Genomic DNA, 24,118 nt, shown 5'->3' on the forward strand with positions numbered 1-24,118 from the left:
TGTTGAACTTCAGATTTGTGCAAGCAGGGAATACTGCTGACCCGTGTGCTGTGTGAGTGCAGTATGTCAGCTGCTTTGTTGGTCGGAAAAAGAGTCCCACCTAATCCTTGTATAAACTCGTTCAAGCCCATTGTCACCGTAACATCTTGTTGAGGTGAGTTCCATAGGTTGATCGTATGTTGTGCAAAGAACCTGTGAACTTGTTTAGGTCTCACACCCACTGTTTATCACTTTCAATGACATCATTGTATTTTGGGCGAAAGTGAATATCCCCCCGTCCCTATTTACTTTCTCCACAACACTCATGTGTTTACACGTCTCTGCCATGTGCCATTTTAGTCATCTTTTTCTGAAGATTAAAGCTCCAGACATTTTAACCTTTCTAAGGAAGATGATTCATTTCCTGGATCCTGTCACTTTTGTGCATGTGTTCATATTCTTTTCCTCTTCTTTTTCTTTTGCAAACACTAATGGGTGGGGGGGATGCCCATGGATAATATCATACAAGAATAATCACCTAATTGGTTCCCTTGTTTACAGAACCTGGAGGGGGGGTTGTTTTGGAGGTTTTTTACTGCAGAAACCAAGTCACTCCAGCGTCACGATGGCAGAGGAAAGTTGAAGATCATAGCCAGCCTTAATTTTCTAAGGCATATTAGGTCACCTGATCTAGTGCAGATGCATGATGGCTCTGTCTGTCTGAGGATTATGATCTCGTCCTGTTTGCTTGAGGACTGTGGCATAAATGCCAGCCAACATTTTAAAACCACCCCTGTTTTCTCAGAGCATTCTTTTGGTTGCAGATCAATCCCAGGTAGATGTCAGCAGTGCAAAGCACTATCACACCAATAGGTAGAAAAAACACTCTCCCTTAAGTCACGATGCACAGATGTGCCTTGCTTTAACTAGCCAAACCATAGTGCTGCTAAACGCAAACAGATGCAAATACGATCTTCTTCTTTCCTTTTCTTTTTTGCCACGGATTTCTTAGTATGGTGTCTGACTTTCGTTTTTCCCATTCAAACTCAGCTATGCTCAGTCTGGTACAAAAATGTTTATGGTCCAACAAACCATTTCCCATAAGAGAGGGAGAGATTGAAAGAAACTAGTTCCGAAACCTGCAAAAGACAACAGGATTACAAGTCTGAAATCTCAAATGAGCCTGGGGAGTTAAATAATCCAGTCTGTGCTATATGGCAGCAGACAGCTTTCCTGTGTGCTATTTTACTATCAGGTAACCTGCCCTGAACAAACAGACATTTCACCAACGTTACCTTTTATTATGGTGTAAATCTAGACCATTTACTGCAAGGCTCTGAAGAAGTCACCTAATGGTAGCTATTGCTTTCACAGATGGTGATGCCACAGCAGTGCCACCAGTCAAAACATCAGCCAGAGCAAGATGGCTCCTTCACAGCAGGTACTTGGGATCAGAGATGTAAGTGTGGGCTCAGTTTGATGGGATAATTTAGTAATGATGCCTCCTGTTAGAAGGGTAATTAGCAGAGAGGGGGGAAAAGGCAAAAGCAGAATGAGCGTTTACCAGTCTCACATGTACACAGGCTATCTTAGAACAACAAAAGGAAACCACACCCTTCCTGAGTGAAGAAAAGAAAAACACTTTTACTCACAAATGTTCTTGCATATACAATGCAGGTACAGCGTAGAGTTTCAAAAGAGTTTGTTCTGTCCATTTTGTGTTCTGTTACACTGGCAGGAGTGAGACAGCAAACAGATGTGCTCCCAGCAACAGTGGAAGTCAGAGAGGGCAGGGGGAAGGAAGGGGAGGAGCAAAAAGGAAGAACTCACAGGAAACCACATCGTAGGCTATAGAGATCCTAAGGCTAGCTTTGATCAAAATTCTCATGAACAAAGTAACTGCAACACTGCCCCCTTCCAGTAAATTGCAGACAAGGTTACAATATTCACAAGACAATTAAACCTGGATCCCTTGAGATTGCAAAGGGAGTGATTATGTTAGCTCTGTGTGAGCATCTGCCTCCTCTAAGCCAAGAGTGGGGAACCTCTTTCAGCATTAGGGCTGGATTCCACTTTGGAGAAACTCTCAGGGGCCACATTCCAGTGGTGAGTGGGACCAATGGCAAAAGGGGCAGAAGGGGTGGAGACAAAAATCTCAGCATATTTTCACCTAGAGCGCTTACTGCCAGTAACTAAGCCTTAGGAGAAGCATTTCAATCTCTTAGAAGGGGGGGCATGCAAAAGCCAAGAAACCACCAGATGATTGATGGTCAGTGGAAAGGGGGTGGGGCCAGGGGAAGGGGATGGGGCCATCTGGGGAACCTGGAGGGTCAGATTGGGACCTCAGGTGGGATGGATTTGGCCCAAGGGCCTGAGATTCAACACCCCTGCTGTAGACCCACAAAATCATGTTGCCATGAGAGCCAAGCAGGGAGCATAGTTCAGACAGACCTCTACTTGATACCCCAAAGGGCCACTGCCTGTCAGGAGAGACAGCACTGCATAGGTTGGGTGGGAATTTGTCTTCCCGAGATCCACAAATTTCTTTATAAATGGGACAGAAACAACTTGAGATTTTAAACATTTGAATGTGGGGGAAGGTCAAACTGACAGATCCATCCATCCCAGCAGAGGGTTTTGGATGCTTAGCTCGTAATACCTGGCTTTCTATCCTTGAGTATTTGACCATGCTTGTGATGTATAACTGGGTTGACTCTTTTTTTCTGACAGGCTACTCATCTTTAACACAGGGATCCCCAACCTTTTTGGACCCGTGGGCACATTTGGGAATTTGAGAAACTGCTGTGGGCACCACCATAAAATGGCTTCCATGGAGGATGTGGCTAGTAGTCATATAATGACTGCAATGGGGGCCTGACTAGTCAAACGTGAGCTAAAGAGGGGCAAGGGAGAGAAATAGTGATGCTAAAGGCTCAGAGGGAGGTGAAAATAGCAAGGCAAAGGGGTACAAGGGAGAGAAAGAGCACTGCTAGAGGCTGGGAGGGAGGGAGAAACAGCAAGGCAAAGGGGTAGCAAACAGCACAGCTAGAGGCTGGGAGGGGGGAAAACAGTGAGCTAAAAGGAGGGGGGGAAAGCAAGGCAAAGGGGCAGAGGGGAGAAAAAGAGCAAGGCTAGGGGCTAGAAGGGGCAAGAAAGAAGACTGCCTGAACATTTTCCAAGGTTTTCTTAATATACTTGTTTTGAAGGGGGCAACAAAGGGAGAGCTTTGTGGGCACCATTGGCGGTCCCACGGGTGCTGTGCTAGGGATCCTGTCAGGCGGGTACAGTGCACACCTCTCCATGCTTGGAACAGCCGTACCTGTTGGATTTGGCCAATACAGAGGGACGAGAACTTTGTCCAGTTTGTTTATGGTAACAACTTACCAACATTCACACATTTCTTTATAAACGGGATAGAAAGGAGTTGAGATCTGAAATATCAGAATGTAGGAGGAAGCGAAACTGACAGATTTCTCCATCTCCAGCTGGGCTAGATAGAGCATAGATCTAACTTGATATAAGGCATCTTCCAAATGTTATATACCCTACAGGTGTATGACTAAAGTCTCTACAGAACCTATGGTTCCTTGTATATGTAAACAACCCAGGGGGACAAAAAAAAATTATGCAAAAGATGGACAACTTTGAATTTACACCACTCTAGCAACCTAGATATCCCTGGATCAATGTAAGCCAATCTAACCCTTTCATTTACAAGTCCCAACTTTTTCATTGACATCTGGCATGGGGTAACATTGTATTCACTGCATACAATCCAAAGGGGATTTAACAGAGGCATAAGCCCTTGTTCTGTAAATCTAAATAATAGCCTGTTCATTACACTTGGGCAGTATTATTGTCAGCAATAGCAAACCCACTTACACCTGGATAAAATTAAGTCTTCCCAATGTAGGCTAAAAGATAGCAGTACATATTAGCCATAAGTCAACACTATCAAAATATCTTTATCCCCTAATCTAAAACATCCTTTAAGAAGCTTCTCCTGGAATTTCCTACATTTCTAAACTAAATTGTTATAATTAATATCCTTAGATCAACGATTACAATGTCCAGAGCTGGAAGAGTAGGATTTGGCACATGGTATGACACGCACAGAAACTGTGGTGCAAATAAACTCCCTGGTCAGAGCCTGAGGCTACCCATGGGCTCTTCCACATCATCCTGTGTCATTTTGTAGTCTGAAAGAGAGAGAGAGAGAGAGAGAGAGAGAGACTTAAAGATATTCAGGCCACAAATATAATGAATTCATTTCATCCATACCTCATGGGAAGAAAACATATTTCAAAAGATCTTCTCCAGTTTTCAACTATCTTTCTACTGAGGTAGACAATCAACAATGTTTGATTGAAATGTTATGTGTGCACGCATGCGTGAGTGTACACATGCATACCAAGTTGCCATATCCCAAATTTGTGCAGCCTGGTTTGCATAATATGCAAATGATTTCTAATTATACAGATTAAGTGCACTAATTTGTCTGTTGTCTACCAGTTGCTGTGCACCTACCTCTGGCACATACCACAAAATGTTGACGAAATCGTTTATTTAAGAAATTGTTATCCCTCCCAACAAGGAATCTCAGTAGAGGCTTACTGAATAACATCCATACCCCCACAAATAAAAACAATCATCATTAGAACACATTGTCAACAAGCAAAAGGCAGCGGCAAAAAATGTTACACATGCACTAACAGTCATTAATAAAATTAAGCAACAGCAGAGTCAATTGCTTGATTAAAAAGTAGTGTCCTCACTTGTCAACAGAACACAGATAAAAGATGCTTCCAGACAAGGCTTTTATAATTCCATTGCCCTGCCTCATTCTTGGAATTTTACAGGGGGTCCAGACAACAAAGTCTGACTTGCACTTGCTGGTAGGGAAGCCACGTACAAAAGCTTTACAGAGGAGAGTCCTCTATTTGAAAACATTCTCTATTTGATGGGCTGTCCAGTCAAAGTCCAATTTAAAGACAGAGAACAAGAAGAAGGCAGTGCAGGGGTCTTGACGTTGCCCATCAGCAGTTGGAGAGTAGAGTGAGCAGGCTCACAGGCAGGGCTGGCCCTATCATTAGGCAGAATGACGCAATTGCCTCACGTAGCAGATGCTAGGAGGTGTCAGAAAGGTGTTGAAGGACAGCCCTGTGTGCCATGCAGTCTGCATAGGTTTCCCCTAGGTTAGCCTGCTGCCTTCAGGTGCAGTGGAGGATGCTGCTGCCTCATGAGTGCTGACGACAGGTCCATCTGCCAGTCCAGGTGGCTTTTGTCCATGGACTGGGAGGGGGCGCCATCTTGTTCTTTGCCTCAGACAGCAAAATGTCTTGAGACGGCCCCGCTCACAGGACATTTGGTCACAATCTTCCCCACTATGGGGAGATGTATTGCATTTCTATTTAAATTATGGTCACTGTTTCTAAATGTGCATTTAAATTAACATATATGCATTTTACACAAATCTGTGTCCTCTCTTCTCCTCTCTTCTGGGGGAGATGCATTTCTTCCTTTTGGCAATAGGTTACTGGCCACCCTACTCACCAGTTCAGCTGAAGTGGGGGTGGGTTAAATTCTAACACTAACTGGAGCACACAGGGGATGGGGGCAGAAACCCTCCCCCGCATCTTACACACACACCCCTCCCCATCTTACCTCCCTCCACTCTAAGACAGTTCTCCTTCCCACTCAGCTCGCTTCGGTATCTGGGCAGGGCTGAGGAAAAATGACTTAAAGCAGTAGAGCTTCGGGAGGCAAGGTGGGGGTGAATAACACTTTCCACTCCCATTCCCCATGTGCTCCGTTTAGGGTTAAAAACTAACCCCCCAACCGCCGCTTTAGAGCCTAGCTGCTGAGCATATGCTTATGAAACAGGCACCCCAGTGGAGGCTGGTGGCTCCCATGTCCGTGCGGTGCTGAATCTGCTCTGGGTTTCAGCCAGAACCAGTCAGAACTTTAAAGGAGCTATAAAAGGAAGCTCCTTCAGGGTTCTGACTGGTTCTGACTGAAACCTGGAGTAGATTCAGCACCCCACAGACATCGGAACCACCAGCCTCCCCTGGTGCACGCATCTGGTTTGGCCCTGGGAATACTTAGGGAACGACAACACAAATGGAACAGGACAACATTCCAACAAGGCAGATAGATTTTCCACAGAAACTCACTGCTGAGAGGTTAGAAAATGGGTTAGGAAACAGAATTCTTCTCATGGGCTTTTTAAATTACAACATACCTTACCAATCACCTCCTTGTGTCCCTATGATATTCCTGGCAGCACAGCTAGCATAAGCGATGATTCTATTAACTTCAGCTCAAGTGGTCTGCGGCTCCTACGTTTGCGTACATATATGTCCCATTGACTTCAGTGGGCAGGAAGAGCCAGCAAAACTGTGGGCTGGATTGCAGCCACCGTGTGTGCATAGCCAGCTTAGCCTGTTGCCCTCAGAGAATGGCTGGCATCTGGGACATGCAGTACCGCGGCCTGTTCTGTAAACGTCACATTTTGCATTAAAATTCTGACATCGAATGCACTCCATTATGAAGCTGTAGACAGCACGACACAAAGGCTCCTCCTTGGAGATGTGACCAGCTATAAATAACCTGCAGAATAAATAGACAACTGACAATTACAGGGTTCAATTCTCCAGCCTTAGCATGTAGACAACACCTGTTAATAGGCCATTTTTACCAGTTTATTTATTTGTTTTAAAGCACAAAGTGTTTACAAAGTTAAACCCCAGGACGACAGATTTACTGCCTTTGGTGAAAATGTTACCCCATAACGATCACTTGCAGGTATTTTCATAAGCCACGACACTGTACTTAACGCTATTTCTTTCATTCCAGTGGCACTCCTGAAGGCATAGCCACATGCCAAAGATGAACAGCAGCATTGCTTCACAATTTAGAAAATATCCATGACATCAGCATACGGTATTATTTTAGCGAACTCTTGTAAAGGCCATCCAAAGATGGGATGCTTAGAAATGTACCTCCCAAAGATCATAAACAAAACTTTTCTGGGATTTGTTTAAAACAGCAGCCAAAAGCATGTGCTGCTAGATCAAACCTGTGCAAAGGACCACATGACATGATTGTTTCTCCCCCCCCTCCACCCTTTCCATAAAGACCCTTTTCCTGTGGTGATCAGTGTTTGTCCTGAAACAGGAAGGATTCTCAACCCTTATCACTTTTACAACAACTATGCATGTTGTCATTGCTATGTATACTGGGCCAAACTGAACAATTAAACATATCAAGATGAAATCACTAGGACACAATGGACAGAATCCATCTGTGTCAGTCTGCTGACAGAAGCCATTTCACCAACGGAACCAGGAAGGTGGGCAAGTCCCCTTCTTCAACAGCCCCCGTGTGCTTTCAAAATCATCTCTGGCTGGGAAATCTTCCAGAGCAGATTATCAGACAGTGCAGAGGGTTGCGGAGGTGGGGAAAAAGAGGGAGAAAGTCCCATCATGCTAGTGAGCTTCCATTAGCGCGATGTTGGATTCAGGGCTGATGTCAGGGTATGCTTGGTCAGGCACTTGCCAAGGGCCCACACCCCAGGAGGGGCCCAGTGACAAAAGTCCCCTGGACTTGCTCCTCCTCTTCACCATTGCAACCTGCTTGTTCACCTCCCTCTTGCCTTGGCCCAGACAATAGTGACGGAGAGGAGGAGCAAGAGATGCCACAGCCTGCTTGCTCCTTGGCTCTCTGCCTGTCAGTCAAGCAAGTGGCAGCAATAATGAGACAGAGGATGAGGAGCAATAGCAGCTGATGACGATGGTGGTGAGAAGGTAGACTGACTGAAGGAAGGGGCCCATTGAGGGGGCCCTCCAAAATCTGGAGCCAGCACTGGTTGGATTTGACCCAGTAACTTCTCATCAGTATATGTACAGGTGGATTCACATAGACGTGCTACACATCAGAATCCATGTTTTCTGCTCTTCTTTTTCACAGACTTCCTGCTCCCTCGCCATGCATATAGGCACACAGGCAAGGAAGTTAACATGCAACCACTTCCACTTCTGGCACCATGCAGACATAGCACACCCCTGAAAAAATGCAACAGGCTAATTAGCTAATGAGGTGGAACTAAATTGTAACAAATGATTGCCGAGATGTTTTGAATGGGTTCATCAGGGGAAATTATTCCACAGTTAAAGAGACACAAGAGGACGGGTCAGATGACACCTGTCCCCAGATCCATCCCAGATGTAGGATGGAGAGCAAAGAGAGACTGCCCTCCAGTGCATCTGCCCTACTTCTAATGCCCACCGGCATCCATGTGGAGGCATAATTTTCTAAGCATGGGCCACACACAGAACATCTCATTTGTGTAGGTTCAGTTGATTCCAGGAATTTATCTAGGATTTTGCCCTTGCAAAATTGGCCTATGCCAGGAGTGGGTGATCTGTGGGCCCCCCAAGCCACGTACAGCCTCTGCCAAGCCCCCTCCCCACTGTGGTCCCTGCTGCCCCCTGCTACCCCCTGGTGCCCCCCCACATTTTTAGTTACAGAGTGCCCAAAGTACCAAAATTACCCCATTTGCAAGCTAAATTCACCTTTTCAGCGCTCTATAGCTATTATGGAATGCCAAAAGGGCTAAATGTAGCTTGGAAATTAGCTACATTTCACCACTGTAGTTCTCTGTAGTGCTATGGAATGGTTTCAGCTTTTGGGGGTGGAGGGATGGCATGGCACCCCATGGGCAGCAGCCTACGATGGGGGTCCACAGAGCAAAAATGGCCCCCAGTCGTCTGGACTGCCCACCTCTGGTCTACTCAAATTAGACATGATCCACATAGCCCTGTTCAAATGTTGCACCCTTGAGGCCATCAGAGCCAGGCAGGTGCACTGAGTGGGCAGGGATGGTAAGAGCTGTAGCTGTGGCTCTGTGGCATAGCCCATGCTTTGCATGCCAGAGGTCCCAGGTTCAGTCCCTGGTATCTCCAGATGGGACTGGGAAAGACTCCTGTCCAAAACCCTAGACAGCCACTGCCAAACAGGGTAGACCAGGATAGGCAACCTGGTGCCTCCAGATATTTTTGGCTATAATTCCCACAATCCCTGACCATTGGCCATGCTGGCTGGGGCTGAAGCCAGTTGTAGGCCAAAACATTTGCAGGGCACTAGGTTGTCTACCCCAATGTAGACAATACTAAGCTAGATGGACCAATGGCCGAAACTCCATATAAGGCAGCTTCCTATGATGCTATGAGGGCAGGAGCTTTCTCCCTCCCCAACATATTCATGGGGGAGATCCGGAGACTGGTATCATCCATTCTGACCTGCAGTTGCATCTCCTTCTGGTATTGCACTGATAGTAGGGATGTACGAAAATCACTTGCCTTTCGGGGATTATGTTGATGGTGAGGGGGGAGGTGTTCCATCCCTCCCCCTGGAATCTTCGCCGGGGGGGAGGCACTCTATTCCTCCCCCCCCCGGAATCCTGGCCGGCCGGCTGTGCTCCACAGCGATTCTGCGGAGCCGCTGGCCGGCTCCACCAGCAGCCAGACATCCGGCCACTGGCTAGCAGGGATGCAAATGGCGGCGGCTGTAGCCACCACCGTTTGTGTCCCTGCAGTCAGCCGTGATAGGCTATGTAAACCTTTACGTTGCCTATCACTGCTGATTTAAAAAAAAACAAAAAACATGTGTATGCAAATGGCGGCACCCATGGCCACCGCCATTTGCGTTCCTTATTTTGGCACGTCTTAGTCTACGTAAACATTTACGTAGACTAAGACGGCGAAAATAAGGGGAATGCAAATAGCATAGCGTCTACGCTATTTGCGTTCCCCTTATTTTCGCCGTCTTAGTCTACGTAAATGTTTACGTAGACTAAGGCGTGCCAAAATAAAGGACGCAAATGGCGGCGGACATGGCTACCGCCATTTGCATACGCGCTTTTTTGGGGGTTTTTTAAGTCAGCCGTGATAGGCTACGTAAAGATTTACATAGCCTATCATGGTGTTTTTTTTAAATCTAGCTGTGATAGGCTACGTAAATCTTTACATAGCCTATCACTTTTCTTGTTTTGTTTTTTTTAAAACCTGGAAATGGCGGCGGCGGCAGCCAGTCGGAAGACCGGCCACCACAGCCACCGCAGCCGCCGCTGCCGAACCGCCGCCAGAAGCGCCGCCGCAGCCACCGCCGCCAGGAAGATCCGCCCCAGGTAAGTCCCGTCCCGGGGGGGTGGCGGGCCGTTCCGCCCCGATTTCAGGGGGCCGAATGCGCTGGCATTCAGCCTCCCCAAGATCCGTGGCGGAACTTTCGTACATCCCTAACTGATAGGCAACAGATGCAACGTTGGGTCTGTTAAACTGTTGATCAATTTCCATTGACAAAAATATTCAAAACAGGTTGGGAATTTTTTTTAAAAAAAAATTGCAGTTGCATCTCATCATCTTTGCCTCTTTCATTTTCCTTGCTCTTGGTGCAGCCCTCTTTCTCTTTCACTTTCATCTCGTTTGCTGCATGTACGTTCAGAGGAAAGACATTGTTGGTGCAACAGATACATGTGCACTCCTTACATATCAGAATGCGTGCATGGTCCGAAGGCACTTTTTCTACACAAAAGCAATACCCAAGTAGAAAACTGGCGTGTGTGAACTGGCTTTTCAGCTTCCAGTCTCTGTACAAGACACGTTTATCCTCTAAGCCAGACTTCCCCCAACCTGGTGCCCTCCAGATGTTCTGGACTACAACTCCCAGAATTCCTGAACACTGGCCATGCTGACTGGGAGTGATGGGAGTTGAAGTCCAAAACACCTGGAGGGCACCAAGTCAGGGTAGGCTGCTCTAACCTTACAAGTGTTTCCATCTTCTACTTTGCCATCCTTATCTTTAAATAAAGATAATTCAGCAGAAGCATGGTTGTATTGTACTGTGATGGCCTGAGCCTATATTGGTGATGGAAATGCTAGAGATGGAGAAGCAGATGCAGATGCAGATGACTGGACTTGCTTGACCAGATTGATGGCAAGATGTGTATTGCTTGAAAGCTGGTTCCACTTCAAACTGAAGCCCTGGCCTTCTGTGATGGCCTTCACAAAGACTTTCCCAAAACACAGAGCTCCTTTTGTGGCACACAGATTTAGTATAATTATTCCACACAGTGCCACAGCTCCACCAGTTCCACAGCTTTGCTGATGCCCTCATTCCTGATTGAACCCCATCCCCCTCGCCACATTCCTCCTGTCCCCTGCCAGCCAGCTCAGTCCATGCCCTTTCATCATGCCCTTCCAGTCTTTACTGTTCTTCTCAGGGTACCCTACTGTTGCCCTTGACTCCCGATCTGTAGCACCACCTGCTGTTCCTCTTTCTCTCTCTCCCTCTCTCTCTCTCTCCCTCGTTCTCTTCCTCTCTCCATTTGTCCATCTTTGCCAGTCCCTTTACATTCATCACATTAAAGAGAACATTTCATGGCCATCCCTTTTATCTCCTTCAATGAGCACTTAATCAGAAAAAAATGCTTTCATGTTGCTAAATCAGGGCCAGTGGGCAAAGTGGGGCTGACAAGAGACATTTTCCTCTGTCATTAGAGTAGCCTAAATAGTATTAATTACACAGGCTGCCCTTTGATTATTGGAGTGTGGAGAGCATAGGGGCTAGTGGCAGGTCTGTAAGAACAACCACTCTTTCCGCCCACCCAGCTCCGCTCTCTCCCATCCGAGCCCTGAGTGTCTACCTCTGGTGCGTTTGGGTTTTGGGATCCACTTCCTTGACTCCACATTCCCTCTTGCTTCTTAGCCTGAAGTGCATTTTAGGCGGGAAGAGAGTGGCTAAGGAAGAAATTGTTCCAATAAAAGGCATCGCTTTGACCTGAATTTCCACACACACAAAATCCCCACGCATAGCAAACTAGATGTCAAGTAAAAGGATGCTAGCCCAGGCTTTTCCTTTACATGATTTTTCCCCCTATGTAGAGAAGCATTTTTAAAAGTTTATTTATTGGGGTGGGGGACAGATATGGAGTAATATGCATGCATGCTGTATGAAGTGGTACAGCCCAGACACAGATTGGTCTACCACTGCAGTGATTATTTATTTATTGTATTTTTTACCCACCCAATAAGAGAGATTCTCTTGCGTGAAATACAAACTCTAAAATGCCTGGGAGAAAAGAAAGGTCTAGCCTGGGAACAAAAAGATAACAATGGGGGTGCCAGGCAAGCCTCTTTGGGGAGGGCATTCCATCAACAGGGTGCCACAACGGAAAAGGCCCTCTCTCTTGTAGCCACCTCCCTAACTCCCTTTGAGGGAGCTGAAGGAGGACCTCTGAAGATCTAGGAGTCTGAGCATTAAAGATATGAGAACAAAGCCTCTGTCTCATGCCCCTTGAGATGAAAATCGCACTATCACTCTACATCAGTTTGAAGGGATGAAACAAGTCCGTTGAAATGTTAAGACTCTAGTCTAGTTCTGACTGAACATGTTGCATGCACAGGATGGCTTCAAAAATTATCTTCCTTGGTCCATATGAAAACATATAGCTAACTGAAGATCATTCAGTGAACTGAGGCAAGAGTCTGGGATAGCTGGAACACAAGCTAATGATGTTTGGCAGCACATCTCTTCTTTCTTAACTATATCCACCAAACACACAGATTACATGTGGCTCTTCAAGCTGAGAAGCCAGAGGGTGGAAGACAAACAGGTGAGTCTCAACAACAAAAGATGATGGAGCTAGACAACTTAGGCTGGGATGGAAGAGAGGTATAGGAATAATTCGAGGAGTACTTTGCTGGTTGCAAAAGCTACATCAGCACTGAGGGCATAAATTCACTAGGAAGGATGATCAGAAACAGCAGCAGATGAGAAGAATGGGAATGCTTGGCTTTTCTAGAGTACAGGACATGGGAGTGATCCAGAAGATCACAAGTGCACGGGGTTCCCATTGCTGTCTCCAGAAGCCAAAGCTCCATGAGAGCATGGGGCTCTTTCCTTTCTGTAGCAATCCATGGGAGAGCCCTCAGGATATATACACACACCATCAAATATAGACTAAAGCCTACACTTACAATTGTACAACCTAAACAGTGGTATGGATTTCAGAGGAGTGATGCCAAGACTGTGATTTGAGGACTGCAACCTCTATCCTTTCGAACTCTGAATAGCTCAAGACAGCATGTGCTTGGATGAAGAAAAAAGGCCCAGTGTGCCTCTATTCCAACAAAATTTGGAAGACAGCAGAAGGAAATAACCTCAGCGGTTTGAACCTAGCAAGGGGAAACACAAAGAAAATAAACATGTTGATCACTTGGGTTCTATGCATTGATTGCCTAGATGAATGACATCCGCCCATGCTAAAGCCACGGCCACATTAGTCGCATTCCTGGAGCATGCCAGAGGCTCTGCTGACATGCTGCAGCCAGCAAAGCTGCCCTGCATGTGGCTTCATGGAATAAGATAAGAGAGGTGCTCCAGGGAAGGGATGGCCAACGTCTGTGAGCCGAAACATATGTGACGTGGAAGATCCAGGAGTGAAGCTTTTTCGTGAACCGCCCAGAGAGCTTCGGCTATTGGGCGGTATAGAAATGAAATGACAATAAATAAATAAATAAATAAATAAATAAATAAATAAATAAAGTTTCCAAAGTTTTTTTTATAATCCTTCACAGGACTCCAGTATTGATCAGACCAGCAGCACTCCAGGAGGGAATGTTTAGCCTCCCACCCCTTAAGTTAGGCTAGTGAGACTGCCTTTCTTTCAAATGGTGGGCAACTTTCGTAGCTACCTTTTGAACCCCCTGAAGTAATTTCCTTGTAGACTGAGAGTCACTGAGAATTTGCATCTGTATGACCCTTTGAAGTAAATGGATTAAAAGCTGTAAACTGAAGCCTCTTGTCTGTGTTTGATTCGTCGTTTGAAGTTCAGTGGAGGCAAAAGGAATCCTGACACTGTGGTAGCTGGCCCTGGATGGGAGAGGGAGAAAGGAGTGACAACGTAGAGTGCTGGCCATTGTGCACGAGGTTTAGTTTAAGGAAAATAGCCATTCACCATTTTTATGTATAACGGCAACTCACACAGAGGACGAGCGGCTGTGGGCACTCACGGGTGGCTCAGGTGGCTCGGCAGGCAGGGGCGGGCGAGCATGGAGGCTTGATGAGTGGGTCCGGGCGGCACGAGTGGTGGGGGTGGCTCATCGAACCCCCAGCCGACTCGGACAGAGGTGAGTCTGTCCATCCCTAGCCCAGCCAGAACTTTTCCTTTTCTTTTTCCTTATGAGTGAATATGTGGGCAAGCATTTTACCATTCATTAATTAAAATTGCCCAAGCTGGGTTGTGGCCTATGAGCCATGATTTAGCCATCTCTGTTCTAGGGCATATGAGCACTGGCCTTGCTTGGAGGGATGTTGGCTCCATTCCCAGTCCAACCTCAGATCTTCAATTCCACCTAGAACAAATCACTGAAGTTATTTTGCATTCAGTCTGGCAGGCACTGATGTTTGAAGGCAGATCGGGCAGAAGCAAACCCTGGCATGAGTGAAGTCCCTGTAAACCTGCTGCTAGATCCACACTGTACTGTAGCAAATGGTGGAGTGAGGAGGCCCGCACCTTTTATGCTTAATACCTTGGCCTGTCCATCTCGGAGGCCAGGGCAGTGGCACAGGGCAGTAAGTTCAGGTTGCACCAACAACATTAGCAATTAGCTGGTTCGGAATGTGAAGAAACGTCTCTCCATGTACTAAAAACAACAACAAAACCAGCCCTCAGAGCAGTGAATCATCGCAGTTCCCGCTGCATTGCCCAACTCAATCTGCAGCAAGTTGGACCAGTTTACAGATTTTCTGGGAATTCTGCGCATTTTTAAGGTTCTGCAATTTGCATGAATTTCTGAGCCATTTGCGGAAATGACAGCCAAATTTGCAAAAAAATTAAGCAAATTACAATCGAATTTATCTCATTTGTGGAAATTTGTACAAATTAATATGTACAAATTGCTCAGAAATTAGTGCAAGTCACAGAATCTTCCCCCCCCCCCCAATGCACAAGATAGTTCCTGGAGTTCAGGGAACAGCCCACAGTATGTGCACTTCACATACGCAAAGTGAGTCCTACATGCCGCAGAACTCCATCGAGCCAAAAAAGGACCAGAGCACACAGCGACAGAGGACAGACATCCCTAGCAAAGAGTCAGAATTTTCAAGAGCCTTCATTAAGTGAGACAGCTCTGGTGATTAAGGAGAACAACAATAGCCAGGATGGGGGTCATTTGTCCAAAGGCAGAAGAGTGTGTATCCCTTTAATGAGGTACAAAGGGGTCTTCCAGAAAGAGGTTTTCACAAGTGAAAGATATGCTGGCTCAGTGTAGCTGACAGCTACGCACACATACTGTGCTGATCCGTATCTTGGTCTGCAGAGCGTGCAAATGGCAGACTGGTCGGCTGGAAGGACCACACAGCAGAATCGCAATGGTACAAGGCAACCAAATTTGCAAAAGTCCATTCGTCTCTCTCACAGCATTTGCCATCCCCTTTGCGGTTTAGTATGACAGTGTTAAATAGGTTGGATGTTTGCTAATTTCCTATCTCTACCTTTTGAGTGAAGGCGACGGCGTTGGGGGAGAGGGGAGCTGAGAACAGGGTACTTATGACAGACAGTCAAGGCTGGTTCCAGACATTACCACCATCCTGTGGATCCTGCAGAAAAGGACGGTACTCCATGCAAAAGGAATGACGTCCAGAGGCCGCTGACCAAGCACATCCAACATCTGTATGCCAGTGGTGCATTTCCCCAGATGGCTGCTGGTGCGCAGACGCTGCATGTGTTTGGGTAGACTGGACACACAGAAGAAGCAGCCTTGAAACATGATGTCCCGTGCACAAGAGGGGAAACACATGTTTGTGTAGTGCAGCTAGGCCATTAGTGACCATTGCTGGGGGCAATGTTTGAACTGGCTATTGGTGACAATTGCTCATGGGATGAGAAAGGCAAGCTGTGCCAACTTCTTCTGTGCTATTTTCAGTAACAGACTGCATGGGGTGGAGGGACTGGCATGGACATGCTCAACGGATAAATATTGTGACTTCTTGGCAGAAAACACTAATATTGCAAGCTGTTGCCAGCATACACAGCACTTTGCTGCCTGTCTTGTTTCCAATTATGCTGTCCCAGACTCACTCACCTGACCTTCTCCATCACTGCTTCTCAGCTCATTCGTGCATTTTCCTGTGCACGAGGGCATCCATTCCCTCTCCCTCCACCTGCAAGACCCTGTCACCTGCCACAGAGAGTTTAAAATAACAAAACTGTAAAGAGCCCTTTCCTGAGTTACGTTCCAAGATTCCCAAGCGTGACCCACTTCTGAGCTTCTAGGAGTCCTTCCAAGAGCATTTTCCGGTTTGGAGCAGCACAAAAGCACCAGACTTTTACAAGATGACTGGCTCAATCTCAAAGACCCATCATCAGGTATGTGAAGATCAGTGAACAGATTTTAAAGACCCTGAGACCATACAAGATATTCCCATTAATGGCCCCACCATTTAAATGACTGGTTTATGGGAGGATTTAACTTCTGCAAATAAGCAAGAACCCAAAAATGGAGAGCCAGGCACTGGCTCAGTAAGATTCTTTTTAAAAGAATCCATGTTAGCAAAAGAATGCAAAAGCAGAGAGCTGTCAGTGGGAAAACGTGAACCTTGCCTAACACATCCATGGTGATTGAGAGACTGAATAGTGCGCATGATATGGGTGTGTGACTGTCCCAGGTACCAGCTGAATCGCACCTGTCAGAGCAATCTGAGGTGGGTGGGAGGTGCAGCTTTGCTAGACGTTTCATCCTAGTGATGTACAGATTTTGTTAAATCCATTCTGTCTGTGTTTCGTGGATTGCAGTTGTCTTCCATTCCATCTTCAGCTCATTGACAGAACTGGATTTTTTTAGTGGCATGTGAAGATTTCATTTCATTTGCGCATGTGCTCATTAGGGCAAGTGCAAATTTGCACAAATACACACACACAAGTAAAAAAAAACTGGTCCACAAGTTCATGGAATCCACGTGACTTGGAAAATGCCAATCCGTTGCAAAATCCACAGGTCGGATTCATAAAGATCCGAACTCATTTGAATACATTACAGATTTCTCCAATATCCCTAGTTCAGCCTGGTGAGTCTGTTATTAATCCCCCACCCAAAGCAATGAGGAGGAATGTGGCTATGCCAGCTTTACAGTGGCATAGCTGAGGGTAGCGATGCTGGAGAAATCTGCCGCAGACTCAAATGAGGCCGGATTCCAAAGAATCCGACCTCCGGAGTCCACAGCAGACCAGCCACACTTGCCTCCAGCTCTGGAGGAGTTCCCGTGGGGCAGCTCTCCAGCTTCCTAAAAAATGTGATACATTAGCTTATCGCAGGAAAGTTACAGCCATAAATGGTGCATTGTACACCATTTGCAGCCATAAAGCACTTAATTTTACCTAAATGCCGCTGTAAACAGTACTGGTAGCCGGCATTAGCATATCTCATTTTTTAGAAAGCCGGAGAGCTGCTCCCCCAACTCCGGCAGATGCGGCAAGGCTCCGGAGGATTCTGTGGGGCCCCAAGCGGCCCAAATTGCCCCACAGTGGACCCCCCTCCCAGACCAGACAGTGGGGGGTCTGTACATCCCTAGCTGAGGGGCCCAATTCAGGCTGCTCTCTGGTAAATGAAGGAGCTTTGGAACCAGTGGATCCCAAGCCAGTTCTGACCATCCCTGGAATAAATGTCCTTTTGGGGGACCTATCAGAGGCATTATATTTAGACCAGCAGCGCTTTCTGCAGGCATGAATGGGGCCTTCAGGGGCATTTTAATTTAGGGGGGAGAACAGAGCTAAGGGAGGACATAATAGAGATTTAGGAAGTTATGAATTGTGTGGATAGACTGAACAGAGAAGTGCCTTTCTTTCTCACGTATAGTCCTAAAACCTGGGGTCACCTGATGGAACAGGCTGGCAGTAGACTCAGGGCAGACAAAAGAAAATACTTCTTTATCCAGAGCATAACTAACACATGGGATTCACCACCACAAGATGTGATGATATTTATGAGTGAGGGTGCTCAGCCAACCCAAGCCCAAGGGAGACCTATTCAGAAGAGCAGGGTTGTTGTGATTCCACAGCAAACTCCTACAGAAGGTGTGGGGGAGCCTAAGGAGCCCCGTCAAAGGCCTGCCTCACCCCAGGCAGACCCCCTCTGCTCCATCCCAAGTCTTGCCTTGGTTCCCAACTCTCCTCCCTCATTTCATGGCTCTACGGAGCAGCAGCGGTGGCAGGCCAGGTGGGAAACTCAGAGTTGTCTTCAGAGTGCCTGCCTGGCTGCCAGAAGACCCCTTCACCTGGGACCTACTCAAGATCTGCTCAGGAGGAGGGGAGAAGTCCCAGCTGCTGCTGTTGAACCACAAAGAGACAGCATGACTTGGTTCGCACATGACGACATCCCATTGGTTTAAAAACTGCTAGGTTGTCATGCACAAGCAGGATTCTGCAGACACGCTGCCTGAAGCGCGACCACTTCCTCTGCAACCCATGATCGGATCCTGGGGAGCGTGATGTCCAAACCCAGACTTATGGGTGGCTTAGGGGCTAACAACCCAGTGGGTAACCCATGGTTTGTTGTTGGGTTAACCGCTGGTTGTTTCGCCCCCAAACAACCCAGCAGTCTCACAGGAGCTGATCATGGTTCGCTGAGTAAAAGCGGAAAAGATGGGTGCACTTCAGGCAGGGCACCCTACTTCTCCCACTCGTGGGTTACGCTATGTGCGAACAGCCTCCACATGCATAAGCCCTCAGTCTCCTCTCAGATCTTTGCTGGGTTAACAGTTCCCTTAGAGCCTTGGCTTCTTACTCATACATATTTTTAAAAGGATTAGATAAATTAATGGAGGATATAATTCTATCAATAACTGTTAGCCATGTTAGCTAAATGGAATCTCCATGTTCAGAACCTGGGCATTCTGGGGACAACAGCTGGGGTGGGACATTTATGGCCTCCTCCCCAGAGGCATCTGGATGGCAGCTGCTGTAAACAGAATGCTGGCCAAGATGGATTTCTGCCGGGTCTGATCCGGCAGGGCTCTTCGTCCATTATGTTTTTATAACACCAAAGGGAAACTCTGGTTTGTTTTATCATCTGGAAATGCTCCAGGGGACCACCTGCTCAGAGAACTGCCACCCCAGGACTGTGTGGAACATTGTGGACAGCAGCACGGCCGAGCTGACATTCTCAGGTGGCTGGAGGAGCCATGTGAGACTGCAAAGGAATAAAGCAGCAGTTTTGAGCGCAAGGTCATAGGGCTGCTCCAGTTGGAAACTATGAAAAGTGGTCCCTTGCTTTGCAAAGGGTACTGGGAGATCTTTCGACTCCAAATGGGTTTCAATAATCCACCTCACAAGCCATTGTTTGATGGGTGGATGGGTGGATGGGTGGATGGGTGGACGGATGGATGGATGGATGGATGGACTAGGTTTGCACAACACACTAACCCACACTCAGTGGTTGAGTGTGGGTTGTTGGTGAACCATGGGTTGTTTGTTGAACTGTGGGTTGTTTGTTGAACTTTGGGTTAGCGTGTTGTCTGAATCCAGGACATTTTCCTCAAGGTTGCTTATTAACCATAAAGTGTGGCTTATTTTTTTCAATCAAGCCACCTTGAGAACCCATGGTTTGTTGTTGGGTTGTTCAGGGTGATTAACAATCTACACTGCATGTTAAGAAGCCACCCTGAGTAAAATGTGTTGACATCACACAACACACCAACCCATGGTTCAAGAACAACCCATACTCAACTACTGAGTGTAGGTTAGCATGTTGTGTGAACAGCCCCAGTGATAGATCGATTTAAAATATTTCCAGGCTGCTTTTCAGGGCAGAAGCCCTCAGGTTATTATTTAAATGAAAACCTGTCTTTCCACCAAAAAATGGTGCTCATGGTGACTAACAATAAAATACAGATGATTTTTTAAAAATAAAACACAACATAAAAACTAATAAATGTTGTCGTTCACCTGTTGACTCACTTCCATCTGCACTCGCAGGCATTTGCCAGGTGCTCACTGAACTGCCGCCCACCGCCCACCATCATTTGCCGCACCATACAAGCCACCAGATGACCCAGCGAGCACTGTGGGGCCGCCCATCCCCTTAACAAGCTGCCATTTTGCGTAAAAATGGCAACTCAGTGTTTTCCGGAAATGTAATGTTGCATAAATGGTGGCCATAAAGGAGTCACTATTTATATAACATTACATTTCCAGAAAGCCCTAAGCTGCCATTTTTATGCAAAATGACATCTCTCTCTGTGTTAATAATATATTATCATGGAGCTAGGTTAATGCGTTGGAGAACTAATGGAGTAGCCTGAACAGCTGCCCAGTACACCTGATAATACATAAGATGAGTCAGCAGCAAGGAGGCATTCCTGACTGCCATGGAGATCTGTTGCCTCACATCAGGACAGTGAAGTAACAGCTGCAAAGTCTAAACTCTCTCCCTTGCCCTTGCTGTCCTGAGTGCTAGCAAGTGGCTTGCAGGACTGTTAAGGAACCAAGTAACCAAAACTCATTTCTGGGTCCCAACTTAAAAAAAAAAAATTGTTCAGGGTCATAGGAGGTGACGTAGGAGGAAGGCAAACCAGAGGAAGGCCGGCTGGAGAGACAAAGGGGAGATAAGGCATGGGTCTCTGCTGGTTTGCAGCAGGTTTGCTAGCAACAAACCTAACAAAATTTTATTTTATTTTGTTTTGTTTTGTAAATTTCTAATCCACCCAATAACTAACGTTCTCTTGGTGGATTACCACCAGTTAAAAAACTAAAATGCCATTTTAAAACAGTTAAAAATCTAAAATACAATACAAATATTTAAAACAATAAAATACAATATAATAAACAACAAACAGCACAGTAATTGATAAAAAGAGCCATACTAGCCTAGCACTAGGTCTCTAAAAATGAGAAAAGTCTTTGCCTGGTGCTGGAGAAATAACAGCATAGGTGCCAGGTGAACCTCTTTGGGGAGTTTATGCCGTAAGTGGGGTGTCACCACTGAGAAGGCCCTCTCTTTTGTAGCCATCTGCATAGCTTCCTTTGGCAGGGCACCCAAAGGAGGCACCCTGAAGATGACCTAAGGGTCTGTGCAGGCATATGCAGGAGAAGACACACCCTTAGGTAAACCTTATCTACTAAGCAAGTAGATAAGGGAGTAGATAAGGCTGTTCCCAGAGGCGGTTTTTGTTGTGCAATCACCCTGACTCATTCATAGAGTTTTTACAGGGAATTCAGATGTTATCGTCTTCCATTTGTAACCCTCTCATGTTTTCCCACCGTTTCTTCCATCTTATTTTCTTACTGGAGAAAATCTGTCAAGGAAAAAAAGATGGAATAGCTGCACAATGCCTTTTGAGAGGCAGCACTGGAGCCCAACCTAGCTGGGTTCGGTTGGAGCAGCTTTTTGCTAACAGTGACGTGAAAGATTTGGCCTGGCTGGGTAGAGGGCAGTGATGGAAAGCTGCTCCCATGTGTTCATTTTGCCAGTTTTGAAAAACTGGGGTTGTATCCCATTGTGTCCTTCCGCCGGTAGGAGGGAACCACTAACGAAATGGATTGCCCCCTCCCCAGAGCAGCCCCCGTCTGCCTGCTAAATCTGCTCTGCGGGATCAGAGGGTCTCCAGTGCAGGTTTGGGGCACATGTGAAGGGGGCTACAGGGGAGAAGAAAGGAAAATGTTGGTCCCCATTTGAAAGTGCCTTTTACCGCAAGTGCCTGGTGGCGTTGCCAGAGAAGTTTTCTGGTAAGAAAGGACTTTTTCAGATTTTCAGGGCCCAATCAGAGCTGTACATGCATCTTAGACCTGTTTTCCAAACGGAACAGGTTCGTGTGGGTTTCGTCATTAACCTACTGTCAGGCATGGCAGCTAAATGGGCTTCGGGACTCCTGCTCGCTAATGACCCCCTGCTCGGGGACTATCAAGGTTTCATGACAGCCATGGCACGTTTTTTCGGTGACCCCCTGCGCACGCAGACGGCTTCTCAGGAGATTCGCCGCCTCCGGCAGGGCAAGGACTCAGTTTCCAGCTACGCGACAACCTTTCGCTTGCTGATGCAGGATTTACAATGGAATGATGCCGCGCTACTGGCTCAGTTTTTGGATGGTTTGAACGACGAGATCTTAGATGAGTTGGCGCGCACACCCAGCCCGCCTACTTTGGAGGAGCTCATCCAGACCTGCCTTCAGATAGATAGTCGGCTGGAGGGGTGCCGGCAGACCCGGTGGGGCGCCGGGGGCCGGGATTTCCCTCCTCCCATTCCCCCACGTTTCCTGCCTCCTCCCCCACCCCCCGCTCCGGCGCTGGGGGTGGAGGAGACCCCGATGCAGCTGGGGGCTACCCGAGCCTCACTGCCGCCAGAGGAACTTGAGCGCCGGCGAGCTGAGCGCCGATGTTTTCTATGTGGAAACCTGGGGCATTTTGCCAAGACCTGCCGAGTTAAATCCACGGCTCTGCTGCCTCCTCCTCCTCTCCTTCCCCCTCCTCCTCCTCCTCGTCCCCAGGCTTGACTAGACTGCCCCCCAAGCTTGTTGGGGGCCTCCAGTGTGGGGGTCAGCTCCCCACCGGGTGGGTGCCTTCCCCAACCCCCCCACCCTTCCATCTGCTGTTGCATGTTCACCTCCGCTCCTCACAGTGGGGTGGGGTGGAGGCCCTAGCTTTAGTGGACTCGGGGGCTACGACTAGTTTCATGGATGAGACCTTCGCCCTCTTCCACAGGATTCCTACCCTGCCCCTTCCTGCCCCCTTCGCAGTGCAGACCATTGATGGGCGTCCTCTCTCTTCGGGCGAGGTGACCCATATTACTGTTCCGTTCACTCTGCGCACCCAGTCCCACGTTGAGCAGATTCAAGTTCACTTAGCTCAGGTTCCCTTATACCCAGTCGTGCTGGGTTTTTCCTGGCTCTCTAAGCACAACCCTCAGATTTCTTGGGGGCTTCGGCAAGTGGAGTTTGCATCTTCCTACTGCCGGGAGCATTGCCTCACGGAGGAGGTGCCAGTCCCGGCCCAGGCATTAACCCTTCCCCCCCCCTCCTTCTCTGCTTCTGGCAGTCCCTCAGCTACCATCATCCCCCTAGAGAAGTATGCAGCTTTTCAGGATGTGTTTGACAAGGAGGCTGACCGGCTTCCCCCCCAAGGCCTGGCGGCAGCTGCGGTGCCTCATTCTTGGGAGGAGCTCCTTCTCTCTGCACAGGCTCAGGATGCTTTTGTTCGCACAAAGGTGGAGGAATTGGGGCTAGCCTCTGCCCCCCCCCCACTCTACCCCCTTCTCTTTGCGAGGTGGCCTGCTTTACCATTCCGGCCAGGTCTATGTGCCTTCTAGACCCCTCCGCGAGAGGGTCCTCCATCAGTGCCACGACTCCCCCACAGCTGGGCATTTTGGCGTCGCCAAGACCCTGCATGGAGTGACGAGGGATTTTTGGTGGCCTCGTGTGTGTCAGGACGTCAAGTCCTATGTCGCCTCCTGCCCAACCTGCCAGCGGGCGAAGGCCCCCTCAGGCAAGCCCACAGGCTTGCTTCACCCCCTGCCTACCCCCTCAGGACCTTGGAAACTGCTCTCCCTTGACTTCATCACTGACTTGCCTCCCTCACACGGTAAGACCACTATTCTGGTGGTGGTGGATTTGTTTTCTAAGATGGCCCATTTCATCCCCTGCTCTGGGTTGCCCACAGCCAGGGAGACGGCAGAGCTGTTCGTGGCACATGTTTTCCGCCTCCACGGATGGCCCGAGGGTCTCATTTCCGATAGGGGGGCCCAATTCACTGCCCATTTCTGGAGGGAGCTACTGGCGTTGCTCCATGTGACGCTCCGTCTTTCCTCTGCCCACCATCCACAGACAGACGGTCAGACCGAGCACACCAATGCGACTCTGGAGCAATATCTGCGCTGTTATGTCAATTACCAGCAAGATGACTGGTTTTCCTTGCTGCCTCTCGCAGAATTTGCTTATAACAATGCCTGCCGTGCTTCCACCTGCCAAACTCCATTTTTTGCCAATTTTGGTTACCACCCCAAGGCCTTCCCGTCCACCCTAGCTCCCTCTTCGGTGCCAGCGGCCCAGGACTTTTTAGAGGAGTTGCGAGTGGTACACCACCTCTTACGGGACT

The 24,118-nt window shown here is 47.7% G+C and overlaps 1 long non-coding RNA gene across 2 annotated transcripts in view; it reads right to left on the minus strand.

The window, feature by feature from the left end:
- Positions 1-460: 460 nt before the first annotated feature.
- Positions 461-24,118, minus strand: part of LOC146359932 (uncharacterized) — a 38,426-nt gene continuing 14,768 nt past the window's right edge. For both annotated transcript variants that reach the window (XR_014786860.1, XR_014786859.1), the window contains exons 2-4: positions 6,221-6,588; positions 4,094-4,178; positions 461-1,118 (exon numbers count right to left, since the gene is read on the minus strand). This is a non-coding gene — a long non-coding RNA (uncharacterized LOC146359932). The remainder of the gene's footprint in view (positions 1,119-4,093; positions 4,179-6,220; positions 6,589-24,118) is intronic.

Source organism: Heloderma suspectum, chromosome 1, assembly GCF_057233095.1.
Source record: "Heloderma suspectum isolate Gila_16-S chromosome 1, 16-S_ref, whole genome shotgun sequence".
Lineage (NCBI taxonomy): Eukaryota > Metazoa > Chordata > Lepidosauria > Squamata > Helodermatidae > Heloderma > Heloderma suspectum.